Source organism: Elgaria multicarinata, chromosome 1 (assembly GCF_023053635.1).
Source record: "Elgaria multicarinata webbii isolate HBS135686 ecotype San Diego chromosome 1, rElgMul1.1.pri, whole genome shotgun sequence".
NCBI classification, from domain to species: domain Eukaryota; kingdom Metazoa; phylum Chordata; class Lepidosauria; order Squamata; family Anguidae; genus Elgaria; species Elgaria multicarinata.
Genome location: NC_086171.1, coordinates 110,782,935 through 110,810,340, shown reverse-complemented (window position 1 = coordinate 110,810,340; position 27,406 = coordinate 110,782,935). Strand labels below are relative to the sequence as shown.

The 27,406-nt window shown below is 45.1% G+C and overlaps 1 protein-coding gene across 2 annotated transcripts in view; it reads left to right on the top strand.

The window, feature by feature from the left end:
- The first annotated feature begins 6,249 nt into the window (after positions 1–6,249).
- The window catches only part of BRINP3 (BMP/retinoic acid inducible neural specific 3), a 297,011-nt gene continuing 275,854 nt past the window's right edge, over positions 6,250–27,406 (top strand). Inside the window, exon 1 of one of the 2 annotated variants that reach the window (XM_063134905.1) lies at positions 6,250–6,301. The gene's annotated coding sequence lies outside the window, so the exon portion shown is untranslated. Of the gene's footprint in view, positions 6,302–9,324; positions 9,381–27,406 lie in introns of those variants that run through there. The other variant, XM_063134914.1, reaches the window with a different exon arrangement.

Sequence of the window (27,406 nt, the reverse complement as noted above, 5' to 3'; positions counted from 1 at the left end):
CATTTGAGAACAAGTTCAATCGCAGCTTTTAAAGCTCAACTAAAAACTTTTCTTTTTCCTAAAGCTTTTAAAATTTGATGTTGTGCGGACTTTATGCTGTTAATTTTACCCTACCCTGTGCCTGCTTACCCTACCCTGTACCTGTTTGCATTCTCTTCCCCTCCTTATTGTTTTACTATGATTTTATTAGATTGTAAGCCTATGCGGCAGAGTCTTGCTATTTACTGTTTTACTCTGTACAGCACCATGTACATTGATGGTGCTATATAAATAATAATAATAATAATAATAATAATAATAATAATAATAATAATAATTTTTAGGGACAACTCTCCCCTCTGGGCTAGCAAGTCATGCTAATAAATGAATGCACACATAGGCAGCCAGAAATATAAACTTTATCCCATTCATACAACATTTCTGTTTTTTCCTCTTGTGTTTTTGGCATAAATCATCCTCAGTGATTGAGAAGAAAGAAGTTGACAACGATAATGGGTTATAATGTGGCCTCAACCTTTCTTTAATTACAAACAAATTTCTTTAATTACAAACAAACAATGCATGGACCCCCACCCAATTCACTTTGGATCCCAATTCACTTTGGATCCCAATTCAGGCCTTCCGAATAGAGCCCAATTCACTTTGGATTGATTTGGACCCAGTCTGCCTCACCTCAGATCTGAATCTGAATCATGATTCAGATGTCCAAATTATTTGGATTTTTCATTTTCCCATAGACTTGCATTGGAAAAAGTAAACACCTTTCCCCCCCAAGATAGAAATATGAAAGGTGGAGACCTTACAGATGCCATGGAGGTGCTCATGTAAGGCAAATTTCAGACAGATCTGTGCAGTGGTTTTCCTGTAATCTACTGCTAAAATATGCTTTTTCAGACAATCCACTCAAAGCAAAGAGCTACAACTGTCTCTTTTTTCATGAGACAAACATGTAAGTTGGAGACATTACAAATGCTCTAATTGGCTGGCTGGACTTCCAGTGCCCCCCTCATCATCCTGCAAACCTCTTGTCTTCTCTGAGGAGGGCATTTGGCAAGTTCTGTGCTGCTGCTGTTGTGGCATTTGTTAATTTATATTTACTTCCACCCTTGCACAGTTATGGAGGGGTGGATTAATGGAAAATCAGAGCTCTCTCTGTGTGTGTGTGTTTATGGGGAGAGGAATGGTTATGGGTAAAATCTTTTTTAAAAATCCTAAAAATCAGGGGATGAACTGGTATGCTTCAAACTTGGGAGGCCTAAAGCCCTACTTAAGAACTATCATGGTGCCATGTTTCATCTCTTTATCTTTAGAAATGACTGTGTTTTTTAAAAATAATAATTTTAAAACCTCAAACTTTTAAAAATTCCTAAAAATCAGGAGATGAACTGTTCTGCTTACTTGGCCGGGCTGAAACACTACTGAAGACCTATCATGGTGCCAATTTTCATCTCTTTATCTTTAAAAATGACAGAGATGGATGCATTTTTGTTAATTCTCATTGGCAGTTACCCAAAAACAGCTAATACTGTAGCAGTTACCCAAAAACAGAGTGGTTGGAAAGTTTATCTCTGCTCTGATATTAATCAATGGGTTTAGAAGTGGTCAATTTCTGCTCTGGAAGATTGAATGCTGTGCAGATGTTCACTGTAACCAGATAATTCTGAGGCGGAGTGCACACCCCTAGTAGCCATTCCTAGCCTTCTCCTCCAGGAATTTATCCAACCTCCTTTTAAAGCCATCTGAATTGGTGGCTGTCACCACAACTTGTAGTGAATTCCAGAGTTTAAGTATGCGCTGTGTGAAGAAATATCTGTCCTGAATCTCACACCAATTGGTTTCATGGGATGACCCCGTGTTTTTGTATTTTGGGAGAGGGAGAAAAATGTCTCCCTATCCAAATTCTCCACACCGTGCATAATTCTGTACTCCTCTATCAGGCCTCTCCTTAGCCTCCTTTTTTCCAAGCTCAACAATCCCAGCTGTTGTACTGAAGACGCTCCTGTCCCTTGATCATTTCAGTTGCCCTTTTCCGCACTTTTACCAGCTTCCTCTTTTTCTTTCTTTCTTATTAAAAATACATCTTATAGTCAGGGGCAGCCAGTTAAGTATGTACATAGCTATGGATTTTATTATTATTATTTTTAAAAAAAGTTATTCTCTACAACAAAAAATGCATTTACTCCCATTTAGCATCAGGACAACAGAAGCAAACACTATTTTATTCCTGTAGCCATGATGGCACTATGATTTAAGTGAGTTTAAAATGCGAAATTGCATTTGTTCAGAGTAGTTCTTCTTTCATCAGGGTTGGCAAATATTTCCCCCCTCCATTTGGGGTTTTTAATTTATTTATTTATTTATTTATTTATTATTTTAGTCTAACATGCTGAGAATGTAGAACCAGTTGTAAAGCATGGAATGGCAGAGTGGGTTGGTGGGAATTCAATTGTAAGTTGTGTGCTAAAAAATAACTGAAGTAATACACATGGCCATCTGAGAGTGGGTGGGTCCAACATCTAAAATTATGTAACTTGTACCCCTGGGTTTGTGGGATGGGGGAGATTGAAGGCCACTAAGAGCGCATTCCTACAGGTATTTAGACAGAAAAAAGTCCAACAACTATTTACCTCTATTTAAGCTGGCTTTGTTTCTATTGATTGATCGATTTAATTTGATTTTATACTACTTTCATACTACTTCCATAGAGTTATATCCTGCTTGGTGTAGATGTATCATGGGCCCCAACAGTTGTCAGTGCATTTCAGTACCACTATAAAGCAGTAGTGTAGATCCTGCAGTGCACTTGAATACCACTATAAAGCAGTGGAGTGGCTCCTGCCTTTTATATGCTGCTTTCATACTGCTTTCATAGTGCAATATCCTGCTTGGTGTAGATGAGCCCTTGATGAGCTGTAACCAAACCAATAAAAGTTGTGGCCATTTATAACCCTATTTGTGCTTCAGATGATTACACCCAAACACAATGCACAATAACACACACATTCCCACATGCACATGTGTGTTGATGTACCTCAAACTTCTTAGTATTTGTACATGAAAATTAGTGCTCTATAAATAATCATACCATCCATATTTAAGTTCAATTTTCAAACCTGGAAATTGTATTTTTCTCATCTTCTAAAAATATACCAAATTATGCTTTCTCTCATCTTCATTTTAAGAAACAACACATAAGAGTAATGCTGAAATGAATTTATCCCAAGCAATTCTTCTCAAAATTCCCATCCATGAATTTATATTCTCAGAAGCTTGAATGTTTGCTAAACATCCATGGAATATTTGATTATCTGACATCCTATGGTGTTTTATTCTAGCATTCAATATTGATGACATTTGATAGTTGACGTCAATCTGTATTCAACATATATTGTAATGAGATTGCATTTGATAGCTGCAGCCAAACAGAATTGTATTTCTCCGGAAGTTCAGCACCAAAATGAGACATAGGAATGCACACAAATAAATATAAAAGTACAGTATTTCTGTGAGAAATGCTTAAGGATACACAACAGTGCAATATAGAACTATCTTCCTATAAAGTAAAGTGTGTAGCAGGAGTGATTGCTTGTTAATTGATATTTGATCATTGACATGCAATGATATTTCATACTTGACCATGATTGGTGATTGGCATTCAGCAGAATTTTGTATTTTACCATATTTGATACTTGACATGAAATGGTGTCTCTAAGCTGATAATATTTGAGAATAACATGCAATGGCAATAGCATTAGATGGTTGAACGTTTATCAAATTGCATGTCTGATGTGTATCGAGATGCTAAACCATTTGAATGCTGAGGTTGGTCTTTCCATTCAGGATGTGACTTTCACTGTTTAATGTTAAATCTTACATTCCAAATCTGAATGAGGAAACTGGAGTTTTGTACGTTTGAACAGAATGGTTTCAGCTCATGGGGAGACCATTTTAAAAGGCATGCTTGTTCTATCTTTTTTATTTTATGAGGGAATCCTACCCACACTTACCAGGGAGTAAGTCCCATTGAACTCAGTGGGGCTTACTTATAAGTAGTAGTCATATATAGCATTGCAGTACAAATCCCCATGCTTTTGTCCAGGAAGCTGACTAGGGTTCTTGGTGTGTGCCTGTGTGTAGATATGTAGGTTTCCCCAGTGCGACCTGAAAAGACAGATTTGAATGAAAATATTAAAACAAATCTGCAGAGTCATGTCTTCTCCTTCGCTGAACATTATGCATTCTGGAACTGCAGTAGGCAGCTCAAGGCAACAGGCGCCGGAGATAACGGATGCATTAGAGGAGGAAGTAGACTTTCGATAGCATAGCAGGGGGTGTACAGAGTGAAGTGCAAATTACCCTTCGACTATGCCGTGGATCCCCGGTGCCGGGTTAAAAAGTGTCAGATCCGGAGGATTCCACAGCAGCTCCTTCTTTGGGATGCAAACGAGACGATTGGGTGTCAACGCTACTTTGACAACAAGTGAAAGTGGGAGCTCCACACTAACCACCTCGCTGTCCCCTTTCCTCCAGGGCAATCGGCCTTTACCCCCCTCCCAACCCCTGCGCCCAGTTACTCCTCCCCAAGTGTACCACGCTACAGTCCTTTACATACATTCTAGAGTGAATAGCATTGAAATCAGTCGGGCTTTCACTTCCGAGTCAACAATAAGCGTGCGATCGGGATGCAAGAAATCAGCGCAGACACCCACCCACACACCCCTTCCTTCTTTGACCTCAGACAGCCAGGCAGAGCAGGGGGAGGAGGGCGGCTACCACACCGAGGCTCGGAAAGGGCGGTTTTGGGTTCACCGTCTGCCTTCTCCCAGCCAGAAGCTGGAGGCGTGCATAGTTGAGGGATGGAGTCTTACCGTAGGGAAAAAGAGAGCGATGGTCCGGTCGCGATAGCAAAGACTCATGCTGGTCAATTTCACGAGTAGCATAAAAAAAAGACACAGACACGCACAGGTACAGACACAGTCACACACGCACACGCGAATCGTGTCTTTCAGAGCCGAGACGTCACGTGTTGAGAGACCGGGTGAGGAGAGAGACCCTGATCTCCCGCCCCCCCCCCCACTTCCCCTGGAGTCCCTTTAGACTCAAACCATCCCCAAGAACAGCCTTGAAAACGGGGTTCTTCCCGCAGCCTCGGAGCAGCTGTCGCAACTGCCTCCCCCCTCTCTTTCCACCCCCAGCTCCATTCTCCCGGCTATTTCCTTCTCCGGATGCCTTTAGCGCCTTGTGAAATTGCAAAGGGGGGAACAAAACAAAGCCCAGAAACGATCACGCTGGTGGAAGAGTATTTGTGTATTGGAGATCTCGGTGCTATTCCAAGCCCAGGTCCCGAGACTGTGGAAACCAAAACACTGAGAAAATTGATCTTGCACAGTTAGTACTAGAGCAAGGAGGGGTGTGGGGAAGAAAGAGGGGAGATCGCTTCTTTATCAACCTGGGAAGAAGGTAGCGGAGGGTGGGTGTTTAGTTGTGGAGGGAGGGGGGCACAAGCCAGAGCGAGGGCTCAGACGGGTGTGTGTGTGTTACTCTGCCCATCCAATCCGCCCCCCCCCCACATCTCCTCTTATTGGATCCTCCCCATCCTCCGAGCTCCCTAAATCAGCCCCGTCGCTATATCTATCCGGATGAATCCACCTCCTTTCTTAGTCGTCTCTCGGTATCGCCTCATCATCTCCAGTACAAAGTCTACCTGGCTGGCTCTCGCTGTTGGTTGGTTTGGTTTTTTTGGTGTGTGTGTGTGTGTGTTTTTGAACCGAGCCAGCCTCTCGCCTCCGTTTGCTTTGCTGAAGCTACCATCCACCTGCTTTGCCTGAAGGGATCCGCCTTGACAGCCACGTTCTGCTCTCCTCTTCTTTTGCTTGGACTCTAAATTGTTTTTATTATTATTATTATTATTATTATTATTATTATTATTATTATTATTATTATTGATAATTTTCTCCCCACCGTTCGGGTGGCTCCTGGGCTCTCAACTTGGTCTCTCGTCACACGCGCGCGCACTCCCCAGGCAGGCTCGCGCGCGCGCACCCCTACGCGTCCACGCCGCTGTCCGGTGAGATTTGTTCTTCCCCGGGCGCTCGCCTGCTGCCGCTCAGGGGCCGCTCTGATGGTGGCCGTTCCTGCCGTCCCGCCGTGAACGCCCCCCTCCCCCGCCAGCCGCAGCGGCTCCGTCCCCGCTCGCCCTTCGGAAGCGCCGCCACCGACCCTTTGGAACTATCATGGGACGCCCGCTGGCCTCGTGGGACCGTGCGCTTCCCCGGCACCTCGCCTCCTGAAATTCCGCCCGGTGAGTACCTCGCTCGTAACGGATCCGCCCGCCTGCTTTGAAGGAGGCACCGCCGAGCCCCACCTGGCAAAGGGGGAGCGATTGCCCAGTGCCTTCGTTTTCGTCCTTACTTTGGGGTGGGGTGGGGTGGGGGAGAGAGTGAAATTCATCGCGCTGCTGCTTTCCCGTGCATCTCAGTCCTTTATTTAACAGTAGCCGTAGTAATAGGCACCCCAGGATTAACTGATCATATTGAACTCCGGCTGGCAGTCCTTCATTCCGCCCTTAACCCTTTCTTCGCTGTGGCGGCTCCGGGGAGGGATTGGGCCGGGGGCAAAGCGGAGGTGTGTGTGTGTGTGGGGGGGGCTTCGTCCCACCTGTTTGATTTCTGACAGTGGGTGGCTGTGGTGGAGAGAGAGCCATTGGGAGGGGGCGCTTACCACCACCACCACCACCACCACCCCTCCTTGGTGGTGCCTGTGCCATGCGCGCGCGGACACACACACACCAAACTCATGGTCCTTGGTTCGCTCAGTTGAGACCCCTGGAGCCGAGACTCACGTCTCCCAAGGAGAGACCCCTGGCTCGGTCCGGCACCGCGGCTCCCTGCTTAGACATCCCTGGGTTGAGTTGCCAGGGGTGGCAGATCCACGACACGCTGGTGCTGGCGCCCTTTGTGGGGACCGCTTCCTCAGCCGTCCTCTACCCCTGGAGCGCTTCGAGGGATGCTCCCTATGGCCCTTCCTGACGCGACTCGCTCCGTGCGGGGAGACACCCACCCTTGTCCTGACTTTCTGAGCTCTGAAAGTCCTTGAAGGAGAAGGGGAGGAGGGGGAGGGGGGATTTCTTCCTCCCGTCCGAGGAAGGATTCCACAGGAGGAAGGCAACTCCGGTCTTTTCCAGATGTGTTGGCTTACAAATCCCATCTTCCCCATTCATCACGGGATGGTGCGAGTTGTAGGCCCACGCGTCCGGAGGGCGCCTGGTTGGGGAAGGCGGGGCGTTCTTACGGGACCTTCAAGGTGATGCTTGAGATTCTCTCACTGTCTGGTTCAACTGGCGTGAGCGGTCTTTGGGAGCTCCTCTCTTCTTCCACGCCTCTCCCCAGCCCCACTCTCTTCTCTCCCCCCCTCTTTTTAAGTACCTGAAGAACAGCAGGGGCCGGAGAGCTAGCTGAGAGCACCCTCTTCATAAAGCCTCGTCTACGCAGGCATGTAGGATAGCTCCGCGAAAGGGTCTTTTCAGTTTCCATACCTTACCTGGCCGCAAGCCTGGGTTGGCCATTTGGTGGTGGTGGGAGTTGCTGTAGTCGATCCTCGCCCCACCACCACCACACCCACCCCGCGAGAGTGTTCGCAAACACGTGTTCGTTGCGTTCAGCGCGGGCACTTTTCACGTGGGAAGCGGCCTCAAGTGCAATTTCACCACCGCACATCAACCCTTCGGGAGGAGAAGCGGGGCTTCAACAAGCGCTCGGCCTCAGCCCGTCCGGGCCATAAGGCCGACCTACCTTACGAGGTTGTGGTTACGGATTGAGTATTGCGCAAAGTGGCCTCGAAAGCCGCCTATAAATGCAAAGCGTTGCTGTTACTCCCGGTTCTTGAGACGGAAGCGGTGCTTATCAAGAGCGAAAAGGGCAAGACGGTTACTGGTGCGCCATGTGAGGGTGCCCCCCCTCCCCACATCCTTCTGCCATAGGGCAGGCAGGTTGAATTGAAACGAGAGGCAGCGCTCCATCTTTCTCTCTCCCCCCACCCCCCGCGTTCATTTCTCCCCTCCCCCCTGGATGCTCCATCTCATCAGTCTCCCAATTTTTCTAAGTCGACTCTGTGTTTGCAGTAGGAGGCAGACCGACCACTGGGTGGGAAGGCGAGATCGGGCCAGGGAAGGGGTGGCTGGAAGGCGAGGCAGCGACCAGCGCACCGCATGAAGCCTTCCTCTGAATAACCTGCCCTGCTCCGCTCCGCTCCTTCTCGTATGTGATCCAAGGTGGGAGAGAGGGAATCGAGGGAGCCTCTAGGTGTCCTTAAGATCAGTTTCTGCCTTCTACTCGGAGAAGGCCATTTCTTCTTGCCTCGCCCGCTTGGGCTCGCACGACACTGAAGATGCGTTCTCACGATCGCTTCGGCTGGATTCGTTGGCTCCTTGGCTAGCCCTGTCCTCCAAACGCCAAGTCATCAGCATCCTCGGCGCTCGAAGAAGTGGTTCTAGAGTGTATTGGTGGCCATGGGGATTAAAGACCCACCTCTGATGAGCAGATACTTGGAATAAACCAGAGGGAAAGGCCATCGCCGCCTCTTCGCGCCCTTCCTGCGAGTTTCCAGGGGCATCAGGCTGACCGCCGTTGGAAACAGAATACTGGACCAGAAGATGGACGTTTGCTCTGAGCCAGCAGAGACATTCTTATTTCGCACCGCTCCAGCCTCCACCCATTGACTCGGAAGTAAGCCCGACTGTGTTTAGCGGGGCTTATCTCAGGTAAGTGGGCACAGCGGTGCTTCACTTTAATTATTCCGGTTTAATCAATCTGGGGATATTAAAGGGGGGCCTCTTGCCCTCGGGAAGGGTGGTGGTGGAATGGTGCAACGGCGATGTTTAATGGTGATGGTTTTGCTTACTGATCCGCCCTGGAGTATCTCTGAGAGACGCTCCAGTTGGGATGAGTTGCCCCGGATTAATTAAACCGAAGTATAGGGATCTTCGCTCTGCCTCCCTTTCGCCCATCCCCTCTTGTGTCCTTCCCTGCTCTTCTGCCACCAGCTGGGAGCGAGGGAAGACGAGTCACCTTGCTCGGGCGGGCGCTGCGTGGTTGCTTGCAGCAGCCTCTCCCCCATCCACACCGAAGCAGAGCCGAAGAGCCGCTCTCTCCCTGTCACCGCTGTTAGCGTCGGCCTTCCCCCTCCACCCCCACAGACAAAACTTGTGTAATTAACCAAATCCCCAATCGGGGCTAGTCAATTACACTTGCGAGGAGGCGGCCGCGGCTACCGCAGCAGCTGCAAGCAGAGCTCTCTCAACTCCTGGGGATCAAGGGGGAAGCGAAACTTTGAGTGCAATCAGCTTCACTTCAGACAACGCCAGACGCCGGCGAGCCACCTAGGTAAGCGACTCGGCTTCCTTAGATCGCTTTCTGAAAGCTACCCGGAGCAGTGAGCTACAGTCCTGGTGTTGGTTGGGGCTACCGGGGATGGTGGTGGCATTTGATAGAATGTTGGATTAAGAGGGAAGTGAAAAGGGTGTGTGTGTGTGCTCAGGGGATCGCAGGACCCCGGGCGGTGGGGGGGGGGGGGGAGAAGAACTTGATGGTAGTAATAAGAGGTGGCAACAGGGGATCGAATAGTTTGGGTGTGAATGGGGGAGGAGGAAGAAACGGTCGGGCTTTGCAGGTTGTAGGAGACGCAAGAGCACCTTCTTCTGCACATCGGTTGCAAATAAATCAATGCAATTAATGATGTCTTAATGGGCATCGGGTGGCATGCTTCACAGGCGAAAATCCCCACCAGCGTTAATGTTCCATTTCTAGTTCAATACTATTCATGATATGGGGGGGGGGCGGCATGCAAGGAAGAGGCACCACCACCACAAATGCCAGGAAAGATGACTCAGGGAAAAAAAGGGAGAAAGGAAAAGAATAATATCCCCAAGGATCATTCAGCAGCTTGTGACATTTTTGACTTCTGTGGTTTGGTTTTTAAAGAGGTGACAGAGCATCACCATAAGGGAAGGTGTGGTGGTGGGGGCAGTTCTCTCTTAAGGTGAATGATCTCAACCAGCAAGGCTGATGTAGTGGCTCTTCCTTCCTTCCTTCCTTCCTTCCTTCCTTCCTTCCATCAGCCAAGACGATCATGTTCAAATCTGTTCCTCCTTTCCTTTCTGTGCCTCCATGTTACAAGTTTCCACTATTGGATTAAAAGAAAGGGCTAGGCAGGGTTACATCCATCAGTATGCTAAGTACAGTACGGTGCAGTGGCCCAGGCACATTTTATTTATTTATTTATTGGTGGGGTTCCTGCTGCAAGGCTCACTTAAGATGCAGCTCTGAACGGGGCGACTTTTCCTTGCCTGTGAAATAGCGGTGGGTCTGTTTCCTCTTAGTTTAAGGGAAATGCAGAGTGCCAGGAGCCTTCTAGCATGGGCAAGAGAGGTAAGGAAATGAATGGGATGGGATGAACAGGAATGAGAGAAGACGTCTGAGCAAGTGCGTGAGTGGAGACCTTTCGTGCATGCTTCAGTTCCAAGCCCACCCGTGTGCAAGTGAATCCTGGCAACCTTTTTGTACAAAGTGAAGTGCAGAAAACAACTTGATAAGCCCATTTTTTTCTGCAGATGCTCTATGAGGTCCAGCTAGGGGGGCGGCAAGGAGGATTTTATCACCCATCTGCACCCAGTCATAAGCAGGGTGGTCAAATCCTCCTCACCACTTCGCAGGTCATCATAGACTGACCGACCTACCGAGTGGTTGCATCAGGCACACTGACATGTGGAAGGGTTGTAGGCAGTCCAGTGGTAGAGCATAGGCTGTGTATGGGATGCGGGGAGGTCCTTGGTTTAATCCCTGATATCTTCTGGTAGTGCTGGGAAAGACTTTGGTCTGATGCCTAGGAGATTCACTGCTGCTCAGTTCAACTAGGGGCAGGGTAGCTGTGGCCTGCCAGTTCCCATCTGTCCCAGTCAACATGGTGTCAGTGAACATGGATGTTGAGAGCTGTAATCCAACAACATCTGCAGCATCACAGGTTCCCTACCTGTGGTACAGACCATGGACTGACTCAGTATAATGCAGTTTCCTATGTTCTTTCTGAAGTTACCACTTAGTAGCATCCTATGGGATTGTAATAGCTACCACATAGGAAAGGAAAACACACTAGATATGGTTTGGTGAGGGGCCGAGAGAGGGGCTATGGTTCAGCCTCTTCCATCCCTCTAACCCCATTGTTCATTTGGACTCTTTGGGCTAATTCACACATGCACTTGATTGCTGTACTCTTGAGCTTCATCTACATATGCCCACACAGTACCCTGGGCAGCTGAATATATGAATGGACTCCAGTATAAACATTGCATTGGAGGTGATCAGAGATGATATGAATGTTCGATTTGTGAAATATCTCTGATGGCTCATTCACACATAGAAAGACACCAAATGTATGTGTGTAAACCAGCCCTTAGATCAGAGGAAATGCTCCCTAGTGTGGGCACAAACGCTTCCTAGTCCGGCCTTGGGTAGATCACTCCCTTTCAGCCTCTGGGTGAATGGCAGCAATCACCAATCTTCTTCATGGGATTGTTGTGAGGGTGAACCCAGTGGAGAATTCGAAATGCCACTGCTTTGCAAATGTAAATATGCACCATAAAGGATCAAGAGTAGAGAGCAAAGAGGCTTCCTAGATGTTGTTTGCTTAGGCACTGCCACTTTCTCACTCTGCTGGGGTGGGTGGGAGAGAAGACGGGAACATTGCTTCTTTCCATCATCACACGTATTTGGGAGTTCTCACTGAGGAGTGCCTTGTTTTTGCAGCCAGATGGTAGCAGACTCCAGAAATCTCAGACGGCTTGAGTCCATGACTGGCTCCATCACCAAGCTGCTTTTGCTCCCATCAGAGGGACACAAGGAGGGTGGGTGCTTGTCTTTGCCTGCTTAAGTCAGCCATCCCGTGGGTTTCTGCCATACCCAAAGACGAGGGCTTGCGTATCCGTGCAAGCCGGCTTGCCAAAGCACTTTCCGTGGCTAGGAGCATGGTACTAATTTATCCAAATGAGTTAAATGAAGAGGTTTCCCAAAGGCTGACTCTGCAGGAGATATCTGTGTAATATCTTATCTTTGGTAGCTTTACAGGCAAGAAGGATAGGAATCAGGTGACAAACAGACAAAAGCTCACAAAAATAAATAGGTTCTAAGAGGTTCCAGAACGAGGCATTTTGGCTATAGATTCTCTTATTTTGCACATCAGTAGTGCCTTTCCCGTGCAAATGTCATTAACTGTGGGTTCACACAAAAACATGCTATACCGCAATGGGTTTTCATGTTGTCTGAATGCTGTGTTTTTTCTGCAGGGTGGCTCGTTCACCATGCAGTGTAGTTTATTTTTCTCAAACAAGCCACCTTGAGAATCCATGGTTTGTTGTTGGGTTGTTCAGGGTGGTTAGCAAACCACACTGCATGGTTAGCAAACAACCCTGCAGAACATGCACTGCATTCAGATGACATGATAACCAACTCTGTGAAAAAAGTGCTTCATTCAGAAACAGGATAATCCGTGGTTCAACAACGACCCCCAATGGGTGGGTTAGCATCTTGTGTGAACCCAATATTAAATTGCATCCTTTGGCAAATGATGCCATTGTACAACTATCTCCAGCCATTTCTTCTTCTTTTTTTTCCAGTTGACTGCTCCATAAAATGAAACTCCTTTCCTCAAAGGGAAGTTGGGGAAAGACTCTTTAAATTATGAAGCTTAATCTATAGCCATTCTGTTTCTGCTCCCCACACCCCTGCATAGGAGGGAGAAGAAGTAAGCCTTTAGCAAGTGCCTTGTATGCAAAAAGTTACTAACGACCCAGGCAAGTCAATTAACACTGCAATAAATTGAGCACAGAGTATAAATCTGACTGAATCTAACAAGGCTTACTTTGGGGTAGGCATGCAGAGGATTGAGCTGTGCATTGTACAGTCAGGAGGAGAAAATGATTTTGTCAAGATTTAGATGAAATGCTATGCAATGCAATTCAGAATATGTTTACTCCTGAAATAAGCTCCATTGAGGTCAGTGGGGCTTATTCCAATATAAGTGTTCGTAGAATCACAACCCAAGTCCTGCAACAGTAATGGAAGTAACCCACCCACCCCAGCTTATTTTGGGGAAGGATAATATGGTGAGACCAGAATGATTCATCAGATGTGCGAAATGGCCCCACGGTTCAGAAGAGACGTACTATGGTGGACAGCATTTCAGATTTCAATTGGGATAGGGAGATTGAAATAGGAGGGGGGGGAACCAAAATACTCCAAGTCCCACTTTTTCAAACATTCAAAGATTTTTATTTTAAAGCGAAAGTGTACATGAATGCACAGCTTAATCCTCTTCTAGACAATCTGTTTTGCTTTCATTATATATTGCCACGTGAACTATTGCATTTTTTCTCAGCGCGGAACAGTCATCCTTCCTATATACGGTTTTTAAAAAGCAAATGAAATTATTCCTTTAGCATGCATACCTAATTCATAGGGGACATTTATTTCAGTTCCTTGGTATGTAGAACCAGGTTGATTTTCAGAGGTGTAGGTGTACTCTCCCCTGGAATAATCATATCTGGTCTGAACATGGCTATCTGTAAATGGTGGCCCAGTGCAGACTACATCCCTAACCATGCCTCAGAGGGCATAGTGGAGTCTGATCCCCAAACCTCCTGGTCATCAAAAGATGTTAAGTGGAAAAGGGAGAATTTGCCTCGTTATGTGTAGCCACTGCATCCTTAGGTTTGTTCTAAGCTCTCTGTGTTACACACATAGGCTGGCAGGACCTCAGCTTCACTCAAGGTGAATGTCTTGGTGAGCAGAGGTGGGCTTCCAGTACCCATTCAGGGTACCCCACAGTTGGGAGAAAGGGGTTGTTTATTTTGTGTCCTCCTGGTCCTTTGCAGATGTCTTCTGCTTTGGTTTTGGCCTTATCTGCAGTTCTGTTTTTTTCCTCCCTCTCTCTCTCTCTTTGCTTCCTGGCTCTGCTTGGTATATGGGAGTGTGTGTGTATGTATGTGGTTTTTAGCTGTGTAGCATCTCACAGGAAACTTCAGTAGAGACCACCAGGGAAGTTTTTTATTTCTACCACCAAACTTCTTGCCTTCAAACGTCAGAGGTAGAGCCAGTGTCAAAGGTAGGCATAGTTGGGTGCCTGTGCACTGTCAAGAGTCCACTGGAGTTACTTCTTCGCTTCACTACTGCAACCTTCTTTTCATCTCCCTCTTGCTCCAGCTCAGACAATAGTGATGGTGAGAAAGCGAAGTAGTAGATGCCACTGCCTGCTGGTTTACCGGCTCTCTGCTGGTCAAGCCAGCAAGTGGTAGCAATTATGAGAAAGAGGACGAGAAGCAAGAGCAGACGGTGACAATGGAGAGAGGGAGCTCATTGCCCTTCAAAAACCTGGTGCTCGCTAGGATCAGTGAATGGGATCTTTATCATCATCATCATCACCATAATCTCTGTATTGGACTTGGAATTGGAGTGAGGGAGAAGAGTAAAGATGAGAAAACAGTAGGTTTCCTTAAAATAAGAGCTGAAGTCTTCCAAGTTGATAGCTCACTGTCTTAGCTGCCTTGTTCTACCAGCACCCTTTCCCCACTGAGTGATCTCAAATGATGAGTTTTAAATCTCCATCTGAAGAGTGTTTTATTCCACGCTCATTGCTGGGCACTCACAGAGTTTGCTCAGGTCCCTCACATGACGTCGTCTGCCTCTCGCCCCTTCTGGCCTTCCTTGTGCAACAAAAAAATCCTCATTAAGTCTGATTTTTTTTAGAACAGCAGACTCAATGGGCATCGTGCTTGTTCTGTACTTCCTCTTTTGAAAAGATGAAGTAACTGAGGAACGAAAACACGGGCGGAGAAGCAACGGTAGGGAGCATGTTAACCCCAGTGTGATGGAGTTCTATGTACCAATGACTGATAATGCCCTTTGACCTCCATCACACCAATGATTTAGTGCACTCTTGCCATGCCTGGTGTGTGGATTTGCAGCACGGTAATCACATGACACTGTGCCTGTCTTGCTGACAGCCCACCTCTTCCCCAGCCTTTTCCGTCTTTTCCTAGAACACCTAAAGTCTGTTCAATGCCCAAATCTCTGCAGAGACAAGATTGTACCCCCTCGATGCCCCCAAAGAGCCAGACTAAAGGGTCGTTCCATTTTTGCTGGACAGAAAGGCAGTCTGGTTGAAGTACTCACCTGACAGGACCTATCTTGTTAAAGGGAGGAAGGAGCAACCAATCAACAGGAAAAAAATGCAGAGATAAAGCAGGGGGAAAGTTACGTGTGATGGAACCCTATGTGCCATCAATTTGGGAGGTTATTAGTTTCTTTTGATCTTTGTTACCAATCCAGGTGGTGGTGTTTCATTGGTCGTTTTGGTACCTTGGTTTGTTAACACTGCAATCGTATGCACAATTATTTGGGAATAAGCCCCAATGAGCTCAGTGAGACTTACGTCTGACTACACAGACGTAAGTGTGGCACCCCAGTTGTGGAATGAGCTCCCCAGAGAGGTCTGCCTGGTGCCTACACTGTACTTTTTTCGTCACCAGCTGAAGACCTTTTTATTCTCTCAGTATTTTAACACTTAATTTTAACTTAATTTTTACTGTTCTAACTCTGTATTTTAATCTTATATCAATTTTGCTGCGTGGTTTTATCCTGGTTGTGCTTTTTATACTGTATTTTGTATTTGTGTTTTTAACCTGTTGGTTGTTTTATTATGGTTTTAATTTTTGTGAACCGCCCAGAGAGCTTCGGCTATTGGGCAGTATAAAAATGTAATAAATAAATAAATAAATAAACAAATAAATAAATACACATGAATGAGATCAGGCTGCACATCACATACAACTATCTGCTCTGTGTACATCATTCTTAATTGCTCTTTGCTTGGAGTGGTGCATTGTAGTCTTGTAGATTATGTGGTGTTTTGTGCATTCATTCATGTGTGTGAGTCATGATGTAGGTGGGACTTGATGACCTTCTATGATTTCCAGACTATATGATTCTGTGATCTGTTGGTAAAAATAGAGCATTTAAACATCCAAAATGAATAGAGCAGTTCCAAAATTTTGAGAAAAGAAAGATGTGCTAATATATTCTTTGGTAGAACCTCCTTTGATTTAATAGCAGCTCCTGTACCCATTTTTCACTGTCTGATAAAATGAGTGGTTTTCTAAAATAAGCCAAAATGGATTAAACAATACAACTGAAATTGAAATCTAGTGGACAAACTATGTTATGATATAATTTCCAGACAATAATTTGAGTTTAGGAAAGGTACCAGATGCTTTGTGTGCAGCATGTTCCTAAGGGGAGAAAAGTGGTCCCCTGGGCATAATATGCTAGGAAGATCCCTTGCTTTGAGAGAACAAGATGTGTAAATTGCAGCGATATAAATCTGTTGAAGGGAACAGTCATCTTATGCTCAGTTGCTAAGCTAGCCAAGTTTCACAGCTATTATAATTCCATAGATTGAATAGGAAACTTGAACCATTTTCTCTGAGAAGCTTTTTTTTAGCTTGGGATAAGGACTTCTGATTTCCTGTAGCCTTTTATTACCACTTCGGCATATGCTTAGTAAAATAGTATCTTATGCTTCAGGTGTTCACTGAAGAAATCCCTGAACTCCAAGAAAATCTAAACCAGGAGACACATAAACAAGCAGTTGAGCACTGAAGCTCTCCCTCTCTGTGTGTGCAGAAGGCAGAGTCTGTACAACAACAAAAAAGCAGATCCAGCATTAAGTGAGCCTATGAGTCACCAATTTCTTCCTCCCGTCCCCATTTGAGTGATCACCCCATCATGCTAATTTTCATTATACTACTGACTTGCCCCACCACCAAATCCCAGGTAGCCATCATCATCTGTGAAGCTGTAACAGCTGGTTCCATTTAGTCAGCCTTCAATCAGCTTAGCCTGAGTTGATCAGACTAGAAAGCATCCCGTTACATATCTCTGAAGGACATTAGTTGTTGTTGTTGTTAAAAAAACAACAGCTCAAAGTGGAAATCTGGGAGAAAATCAAGAATGCATTTTTTTCTCTTTTTATTGCTGATTTTTGTTTTGCATTTCAATTTTTTTTTAAAAGAGAATGGGAACAAAGTAGTCTGAAAATATAGGTAGCTTTTCTGTGGCATGTGATCTTACTAGAAATACATATCTACATACAACAATGAATCGTTGTAACATATCAGCAGGGATAGCACATTATGGCTCTGTCTATGTCACTTCTCCACATTCTCTCACTCTTTAACACCACCTTTCCCAATGTCTAGGCAGTTTGGACTACAGCTGCATTCATCCCTAAGTTTTGGCTGTGCTAGCTGAGGCTGATGGGAGTTGTAGTTCAAAAAAGTTAGAGTCTGCTGTGTTGGGGAAGGCTGCTCTAAAGAAATGGAATCAAATAGGCTATGCAGATAGGAGCAGGCTTGATTCTCAGTGTTTGTGGTCATCAGGAGCAGGAAACAGGGGCTTGTCTTGATGAGGGGGAAGCCTGGGCATGGATCCGCAGTGGCGCTAGGTCATTTGTATGATGCAGCCGCCATCACGGAGCTGTCCCAGGGCATTCCACCAGAGCTCTGCCCCCTCCTTCCCCCTCCTCCTGTCTGGCAATGGTGACTAATCAGGGGTCACCATTGGCCAGGACACACCTCTGCTGCAAATCAGGAGCAAGGCGACAGATGACAAATGCACGGGTGCCTTGCTCAGAGCAAAAAGTTGAGTTAAGTCAATGACTTTTCTATGCAACTGTTAAAGATACAGGAGTCCTGTCCTCCTTTTCATATGGTCATCCTATCATATGCTGTTAACACAACTTATTTTTGTGCAAAATTTCCATGCGACAACGTGATTCCTCTTCTCCCTGATGTGGGTCTTAGGGCTATGCCACACCATTTCTTTTTATTCCACTCCCTCACTTGAAACAAAATGCACAATGAAACTGAAGATGCAATTGTAAAAATGGAATGACAATGCAACCCAAAGGGGAAGTCATTATCTCACTTTTAGGGGCGGGGAGGCGGGAATGTGATTTAATTAATCTTTTTTCTTTATCCCATTGCTCAGTCAAAAAGACACCCTGAGAAGGTAAAATGCAATCAGTAAAAACAAGACAGTTCCTACCCACAAACTTACAATCTAAAAAGGCATGGCACACAAAGAAACAGGGATGGTAATGGAAGAGGGAAAAATAGATAGGTTTTTTTTTTTCCAGCTGGGCTGGTAAAATGGCATCATTTCCTCCTCTCACCTGCTTCTGTACAACCTGGTGGAATGGCTATTAACTAAATTAAGATTCATAAACTACAGCGATTTCTCTTGGATTATGGCAAGAGCTTGTAACATTCCAGTCAGGCATCGTTGGTACTGTCGTTGGTAGTAATTATAAGGCGCTGCACTTCTACGGTAACATCTTGCTGTCAAACTGCTGAGCTACTCATTTCCTAAGAGAGAGAGCCTTCCCCACACTTGGGCCTGACAAATCTGCCACTTTGTCAAAAGTGTGCAGTTCCCAGCCAGTTAAGCACTTAAACTTTTGTTTTATGATCACTAAATAAATCTATTTCGTGGTGTAATCATCCAAGGTCAATTAATGGCTCTTTCATTAGAAGTGCAACATAGATGGAAACCATTGCTAACTGCATACATTACAAGGATCTCAGAAGTCAAACAAAGGAATATTGTTATAAATCCACCACTTTTGCCTGGGAAGCGTTTCATTCCAGATTCGTTGTTTTTATCTTCTTAAGGACACCTGAGGGGCTATATGGTGTAGAGGATAGTGACTTGGTTTGAGCAGGGCCAGTGCTACCATAGAGGCCACTCAGGCAGCCGCCTAGAGCACCAAAGTAAGGGGGGCACCGAACGCCACACCCGGAAGCTGCTCTCCCACAGCAGCTCTGAGAGGGCAGCTTCCGGGTACGCCGTTCCAAAGCCACCCGCTTGCCCCAGCGTCCTGGCTTCGCTTTGGTTGGGTGGGGGCAGCGGGTGAGCAGCTTTGGAACAGCGTGTCCGGAAGTCACTCTCCCAGAGCGGCTTCCAGCTGGGCGCGCCGTTCCAAAGCCGCCCACCCACCCCAGTGTCCTGGCTTCGCTTCAGCTGGGCAGGCGAGATGGCACCCTGTGCCTCGGTACGTTGGGGTGGGGGTGGGTGAAAGCAGCTCAATTGCCTAGGGCGCAAACTAGTCTGGCACCGGCCCTGGGTTTGAGGACATCTAGGTTCAGAATCAGATCCCTATTGTGGCATCCACTGAAAACAACAGCCCTGTCATTTCCTCTTTTAAAAATCTGCAATGTTACAATAATGGGAAAAGGTGGTACATCTATAATTCAGCAGCTCTCTCGTATAATTAGAGGTGGTTTTTTTGGGTTTTTTTGGCAATCAAATGTTGTCATTTCTTATATTTAGATCAGTGTTATAAGAGTATTCAAACACCATCTGCCAAAACTGTTTTGTTTGTTGTATTTTGAAATCAAGAATTACTGTCATTGATTATGATTAAAGATATTTCTGAAGAGACAATGTTTCAGAAAGCAGTCATAGAACAATATTGTGCCATTCAGATATACCAAGTGAACGGCTAGGGCTGGTCCTACAAACAGTGACCCACCAAGCCGAATGTATTTACCAGTTAGCTACATATATGTAGGCATGGGTGAAAAAATTGATCAGTCCAATTTTTTATATGAGCTCACCTAATTCACATCTCCTGGCCAAATAAGTGAACCAAAATAAGTGTTGGATTTTGCAATGCAGTTTCCCACTCAAAAATGCATCTAAATATATACTTAAGAAAACCCATGTTTTCTTAATATATGCATTTTTTGCAAGCAGATTTCCCTAGTACTGTGTGTGTGTGTACACAAAAAGGCATACACTACACAAACATCCATATAGAAATGTGTGTGTTAATGGAAATCAGACACACACATACACACACACACACTGTTCTAGGGAAATCTGCTTGCAAAAAAATGCATATATTAAGAAAATATGGGTTGGACATGCAAAGTGTACACAATAATGCAAGTATGCATGGAAATGCATGTGAATGTTTGCATAGACTGTTCCCTAAAATATTTGTACCCTGATGCGGAATTCAGCCAAAATGAACAAACGTTCAGAAAAATGAGAAACTGAATGGAACTGGCATTGCCAGAGTCACCCATCCATACATATGTGGTAGCAACCAATGTCATGACGTTTCTGGGGCTTCTATGGTACTGCAAAGAGTGGGGTAATGTCTACAAGGCATGGCTGAAAGGCTGTGTTTGGTCTGGTAAATTGCAAGTGGCAGAGGCCTGAGCTGGTGCTTCTGTTGGCCATTTCTTGGTCGATATATAAAACCTCACTTCACTGGAATCAACAGCCTTCTTGGCTGAAAAAGAACAGAGTTAAGCTTAGATTTGGATTGAGAACATTTCAGCCAAAGAAAAAAATTGTATTTTTCCCCTTTTCTGTTTAGTGAATTAGCATGCACCCATATTTAAAAACAAAGCATTAGGAAATGAGAATGACCTGTGAAGAGCTTGGTCTGCAGACAGCCCAATCTACATGACACAATTATCTCAACTAAATCAAGTTGTGTCTACTGTCATCTTGAGATGCAATTATATTCAGAAAAAACTGAATGCTTGGTCCGTGAGCTTTAAGGTCCCTTACTCGCAAGCCCATAATAAAAAATAATGATTATAATGTGAATTTTAAAAGGGCCCATCTAGACACAATCTGTTTATCAGCCAGTACATTTCTTTTTTTAAAAAAAAAACCACACACAGTGTTTTCTTGTTAAGTTGAGTTAGCATTCTTGTAAAAAAAATAAAAAATGGATCAGTAGCTGGGTTAATTATTTTCTCGTATTAGGTATAAACATGCCTGTCTCTGCCAGGAAGTGGTGCGTGCTTTGCCAGAGATAAAGGAAGGTTCTGAGAATGGAGAGATGATTCTCAGTTGCCCCCATATCTTGTTGCTTTGAAAGCACAGTAATGCAGCAGAAATGCTACAGTAATGTAGCACCGGATAGTAGTCAACTAACTGGCAATGATTCAAGGAGAAAGATAGCTGGCTAGTGAAGACATGGGGAAGAGGGCCCAATAGAAAAAGAGAGCTTAGGCACACTAGGAGGGAAGGGGCATGAGAAGGAAGCTGAAGTAATGTAGAGTACCGCAGGGATCAGTCCTGGGCCCAGTGCTCTTCAACATTTTTATTAATGATTTGGACGTGGAGGTGCGGGGAACGCTGATCAAATTTGCAGATGACACTAAATTGGGTGGGATAGCTAATACCCTGGAAGACAGAAACAAACTTCATAGTGATCTTGATAGGCTGGAGTGCTGGGCTGAAAACAACAGATTGAAATTTAATAGAGATAAATGCCAAGTTCTACATTTAGGAAATAGAAACCAAAGGCACAGTTACAAGATAGGGGATACTTGGCTCAGCAATACTACAAACGAGTAGGATCATGGAATTGTTGTAGACTGCAAGCTGAATATGAGCCAACAGTGCGATATGGCTGCAAGAAAGGCAAATGCTATTTTGGGCTGCATTAATAGAAGTATAGCTTCCAAATCACGTGAGGTACTGGTTCCTCTCTATTTGGCCCTGGTTCGGCCTCATCTAGAGTATTGCGTCCAGTTCTGGGCTCCACAATTCAAGAAGGACGCAGACAAGCTGGAGCGTGTTCAGAGGAGGGCAACCAGGATGATCAGGGGTCTGGAAACAAAGCCCTATGAAGAGAGACTGAAAGAACTGGGCATGTTTAGCCTGGAGAAGAGAAGATTGAGGGGAGACATGATAGCACTCTTCAAATACTTAAAAGGTTGTCACACAGAGGAGGGCCAGGATCTCTTCTCGATCCTCCCAGAGTGCAGGACACGGAATAACGGGCTCAAGTTAAAGGAAGCCAGATTCCAGCTGGACATCAGGAAAAACTTCTAGACTGTTAGAGCAGTATGACAATGGAATCAGTTGCCTGGTGAGGTTGTGGCATGTCCCACACTAGAGGCCTTCAAGAGGCAGCTGGACAACCATCTGTCAGGGATGCTTTAGGGTGGATTCCTGCATTCAGCAGGGGGTTGGACTCAATGGCCTTGTAGCCCCCTTCCAACTCTGCTATTCTATGATTCTTGGTGAACTGATGCATTATGGATAAGGCCTCAGAGCTCAGAGGAAAAAATAAACATGTATCTTCTCTGCCCCAGAAGAAAAAAGAAACTTCAGAAACACTGGTTTTATCAAAGCTGTTTCTAAAAACAGTGATAGAGAAAATGAGAAGCATGCCAAAGCTGACTTCCAAACAAATTTGGACATTTTAACCAGGAGTAGAGTCTCTGGCCAATTTCTGGATTTTTAGGGGACCACTTTATTCTCAAAACAGCAGTTGGCAAAGGGATGGAGAGTAGGCATGTGCTCCGCTCTGATTAGAAGCGTAGAAGCAGTAGCGAATTGGCCTGCTCCGCCTTGCCCAGAGGCGGAGTAGAAGCAGACCGTGGACCCCTAGAAGCAAGGCGAAGAGAAGCGCCCATTTTTCGGAGCTCCTCGTTCAGGCGGACCGCTCCGGTCGCCATCTTGAAACATTTCGCCCATAGGATTGCATTGCGGAAAACAATCGGGGATAACTGGGTTGTTTTTTAAGCTATCGTTCTGAAAATTCTTGTGCTCAGAGAGTCGTGGATGGGGGTCATTTTGAGACTACTCTCACCTCTCTGCGTCGTGCGGGTTGTGCGCTAGATTTTTTAAAAAAATCGGGTAAACAAACATTACAAACAGGGACAGCGCGGGTCAAACAGCGGTTTTCGCCCATAGGATTGCATTGCGGAAAAGAATCAGGGATAACTGGGTTGTTTTTTAAGCTATCGTTCTGAAAATTCTTGTGCTCAGAGAGCCGTGGATGGGGGTCATTTTGAGACTACTCTCAACTTTCTGCGTCCTGTGGTTCACGTGCAATATTTTTTTAAAAAATCGGGTACATTTACAATACAAACGATAGGGTAAACCGGCTGCGGCGCGGTGGGGTTTATTTGAAGCGATGACAGGCACATTCAACTCCCAATCCTGATGAGAATTGATCTCCTCATGAAGCATCCTCCAATCCCAGCGTTCGAGGGGGGGGACTAAGGCAGAGTCATCCTGAGATCTTTGAGCTCTCAGCGTCTTGTGGGTTTGGCGTTCTTTGGGAGAGGGTCTACTTAGCTAGCTGCTGCTTGGCGCATGTGTTTGTTTGCTTCTTTCTGACTTTTTGCTTAGTTTGCTCTGTGTTTTTCCCTTACTTTGATTTAATATAAACTTTATTTTTAAATTTTGGAGTGTGTGTTTGTTTGTTTGGTTCGTTTCCCCCCTCCCCTCTTTTAAAGCCTGATTGTGTGCACTGCTTTTGTGAAGTGCAACAGCCACAGATTGAGCATTTTGGGGAAAGCATACACACACTTCTTGTCCCATTTCCCTACATTTAGCAATATCCTTAAACATATTATTATATTCTTATACATGGACACATGGATAAGCTATCATGGTGCCGAGTTTGAGGTTTCTAACGTGCAAATTGACGGAGCTATCCCAAGGGGTCTGAATGGGGTGCCCGATTTTCAAAAATTCCCCAAAAATCAGGGGTTGATTGCCTTGAAACCTGGCGTGCGTGTGTATACGTCCATGAGGTGTCATGGTGCCAAACGTGGGGTTTCTAACTTGAACCGAAAAAAAGTTGTTTACTTTTTTAGCTTTCAATGCAACCCTATGGGGGGGGGGAAACGGAGCTCCTATCCGGATCCGGAGCTCCGAGCGGAGTGGAGCGGAGCGGAAATGGGTGGAGCAGGGGCGGGGCGAAGCGGCCCGATCCGAAAATCGCAGATCTGGAAGTGAAGCGGAGCGGGGGGTCCGTGCACACCCCTAATGGAGAGGTGTATTTTCCTCCACAAAAACTTGGTACTATTTTTGCAGAAAGTGTTTCCCAGTTGTGGAACACATGTGCTCAGGTTGGGTGACCATATGAAAAGGAGGACAGGGCTCCTGTATCTTTAACAGTTGCATAGAAAGGGAATTTCAACAGGTGTCATTGGAGAACCTGGTGAAATTCCCTCTTCATCACAACAGTTAAAGTGCAGGAGCCATACTAGAGTGATCAGATTTAAAAGAGGACAGGGCACCTGCAGCTTTAACTGTTGTGATGAAGAGGGAATTTCACCAGGTTCCCCATATATACAAATGACACCTGCTGAAATTCCCTTTTCAATATAACTGCTAAAGATACAGGAGCCCTGTTCTCCTTTTTATATGGTCACCCTAGCTCAGGCACAGCCTGGCTTAAAGCATATGCTCTTACATATTGGATAAATGTCAACTATAAAATCCAACAGAGAGATGTGCCATTAAAGCAGGGATGGGAAACATGTGGACCTTCAGTGTTTTGGCCTACAACTCCCATGGACCCTCACTATTAGCTATGCTAGCTAGTGAAGAAGGGAGATATAGGCCAAAAGATGCTGTGAGCCACAAGTTGCTCACCCCTGAATTATAGTGTAAAATAACTATATTCAATGTGAAAAGACTGACATATTTTATTGTACTTTGACTCAAATTTGGTGGGATTGCCAGGGGTCCTTAAACTCTGATCTGTGGCATGCCTTTCACACATCATTGTCACTTTCATCAGGAGGGTTACAGGGCTTTACTAGGGTGACCACATGGAAAAGAGGACATGGCTCCTGTATCTTTAACAGTTGTATTGAAAAAGGAATTTTAGTAGGTATCATTTGAATACCCTACCTAGAGTGACCAGAAAAAAGAGGGTAGAGCTCCTGCAGTTTTACCTGCTGTGATGAAGAGGGAATTTCACCAGGTGCTGCATGCATGCATACAAATGACACCTGCTGAAATTCCTTTTCAATACAACTGTTAAAGAGACAGGAGCCCTAGCTTTACAAAGCAGGTAAATGCTTACTTCCTCTTTTATGATGCTGGGGAAAGGTTTGAGCAAGGACACTTAGCAGCCTAACAGCAGGTACTAGAACCAAGCTGCACTGAATGAATGCTAGGCTGTATGTTTTAACATTTGTTCTTTTACTATGAAACGGGCCATGTAAGCTTCGACTCCTGGGATGGGTTTTTGACAGGCAAAAGTGTAAGTAACCTCTAACACGTATTTCCAGAGTAGTTAGTTGGTTTTTCTTCCAGGGACTCCACATTGAGTAAATGTGTTTGGGACTGCAAGTTGAAGGGTACAGGTTGACCTTTAAGAGATGAGAACATCAGGGATTCATGCAAAATTGCTCATGGAGTAAGAGTATAACCTCAGTCACTCAAGTGACTGTAATATATTGAATGTTCAAGGAATTTATTTTCTTCATGAATAAGTAGACATAGAGGCACCCAAAATTGAGCTGTGTGCACATCCATAGCTTTAATGGCTGTTCTCGCTGCAGTACATCCTGCTAAAGAGGCAAACTGCTTTAAATCTGAACAGTGGCTTGTCTCTTCAGCACTGGGAAGTACTGTGGCAAAATTTTTAAAAAAATAGCGACGGAAGCCCTGAATTTCAGTACAGTTCTGACCTCCACATACATGGCCCTTCTTTGGATCATGACCTTGGGCTCCCATCAGGAGAACATAATTCTTTCACACACCATCTCCTCATGCAGAGTTTAGGGATGTGTGGATCTGCCCAGCTTGAGCTTGTTAATGTTCTCAGATCTCCATGCTGAAGCTTGCTCTAACCTGCATCCGTATCTGGCTGTAGGCTTTTCTTTTCTGCATGTGAATTCCTTCTTATCCAAAAGCCACCTTCCTTTCACCAGCAAAGTTGTCCAGAAAAATGACCCCAATTTTGAGGATAAAATCTTGTTCTCACCTACTGCTACCTGTCTTTTTTTCTTTTTCTTTTAAATCAGATATTGGCATTCTGACAGGTGTACTGGTAATATACCGTTCAGTGTCTCATTTCATAAATTGTTGGCACAGTTTGTAAATTAAAAAAAATCACTGGGTGGTTTGGATGGGTATAGTCAAGCATGGCTGCTATGAGTCATGATGTCAAGAAACAGTATTTTGCCAAAGATTTCTAGCAGTTCCTTCAGTGAGGTAGAGTAACCCTGATATCTTAGGTCAACCTTCCCGAAACTGCTGCCCTCCAGATGTTTTGGATTTCAATTCCCATCAGCTCCAGCTAGCAGGGCCAATTGTTGGGAATGCTGGAAATTGTAGTCCCAGACATCTGGAGGGCACCGAGTTGGAAGAGGCTGAAGCAGACAATGGTTCGTTGTCAAGAAGTGAGTCACACGTTTTATAATTGCAGGAAGCCATGAATGTGCTGTGCTCGGCCATGAAAATATATAGGCTGCTTTGGTGGCTTTGCTGAAGGATGTCGGAATGAGCTTCTAGGAATTTTAGCAAGTCTCATGCAAAACCAAATCTTACTACAATTGAAAAGACTTGGCTGATGTGGTTTTCATCCTAAAGCAAGAGAAGGCTTGTGATGTGTTATTGTCACTCTTCATTACTTCAGGAACATTGCTCACACTTCAGCAAGCCTCTCTTTTATCTAAACCTGAGAAGATTTCTCCTCTTCAAATTTGTCTCAATCTCCAGAGGCATTTCCCCCCCCCTTTTCCTTAAAGAAGAAGCTCATCTTCTGTGAACAGGATTTTTTTTTTTAAAGCAACATTTTACAAGTGGCTCTAAACATATGAGTGGAAAACATATGCCTGACATTAATGAAATAACTCTGACCAACCTGCAGGGAAAGATGGACAACTAGCTTGATTATATCTGATGGAAAACCGAGAAAATGTAAGGATTTTTATAAGAATTACCTAACTGGGTTATAACTTGTGATGCTGGCAAAACTTGATTTTTTTGTAGCTCCAAAGTCAAATCTGCTATGCTTGTAATTCTCATAGGTGTACCGAGCTTGGATGCAAATCCAACAAACTTCATTATTGAAATAGAGATTGATTACAAGCACCTGCACAGTCTGCATGACTTTTTTCTCAGTCCTGTCAGCCAGAGAGGAGCTTTTTTTTTTTTTTTTTTTTTTTTTTAAGTTCTTACTACTTTAGAAAGCCACTTTTCATGTTTGTAGCAGTGGGTTTGTCTTCAGTGGTAGCATTTCAGCATAGTTTCACACACCCTTTTTCTTTACAATTTGAAGGAACTGCTGGATTCAGCCTGATTGGGTTGTGCTACGTGGGAGGAACCAAAAAGTAGTTAAGGGCCACACCCACTGCTTCTGGCCTGAGGGGAGAGAGGCCACAGATTCAGAGAGCTCAGGTGAAAGGCTTTATTAGATTAAAACATGCAAGTTTCAGAGTAATGGAGAATGTCCATCCGAGATTGGACAGAGGAATTCAGAACTTGATTATCAAGTTACAATTTCTGTTGAGGTAAGT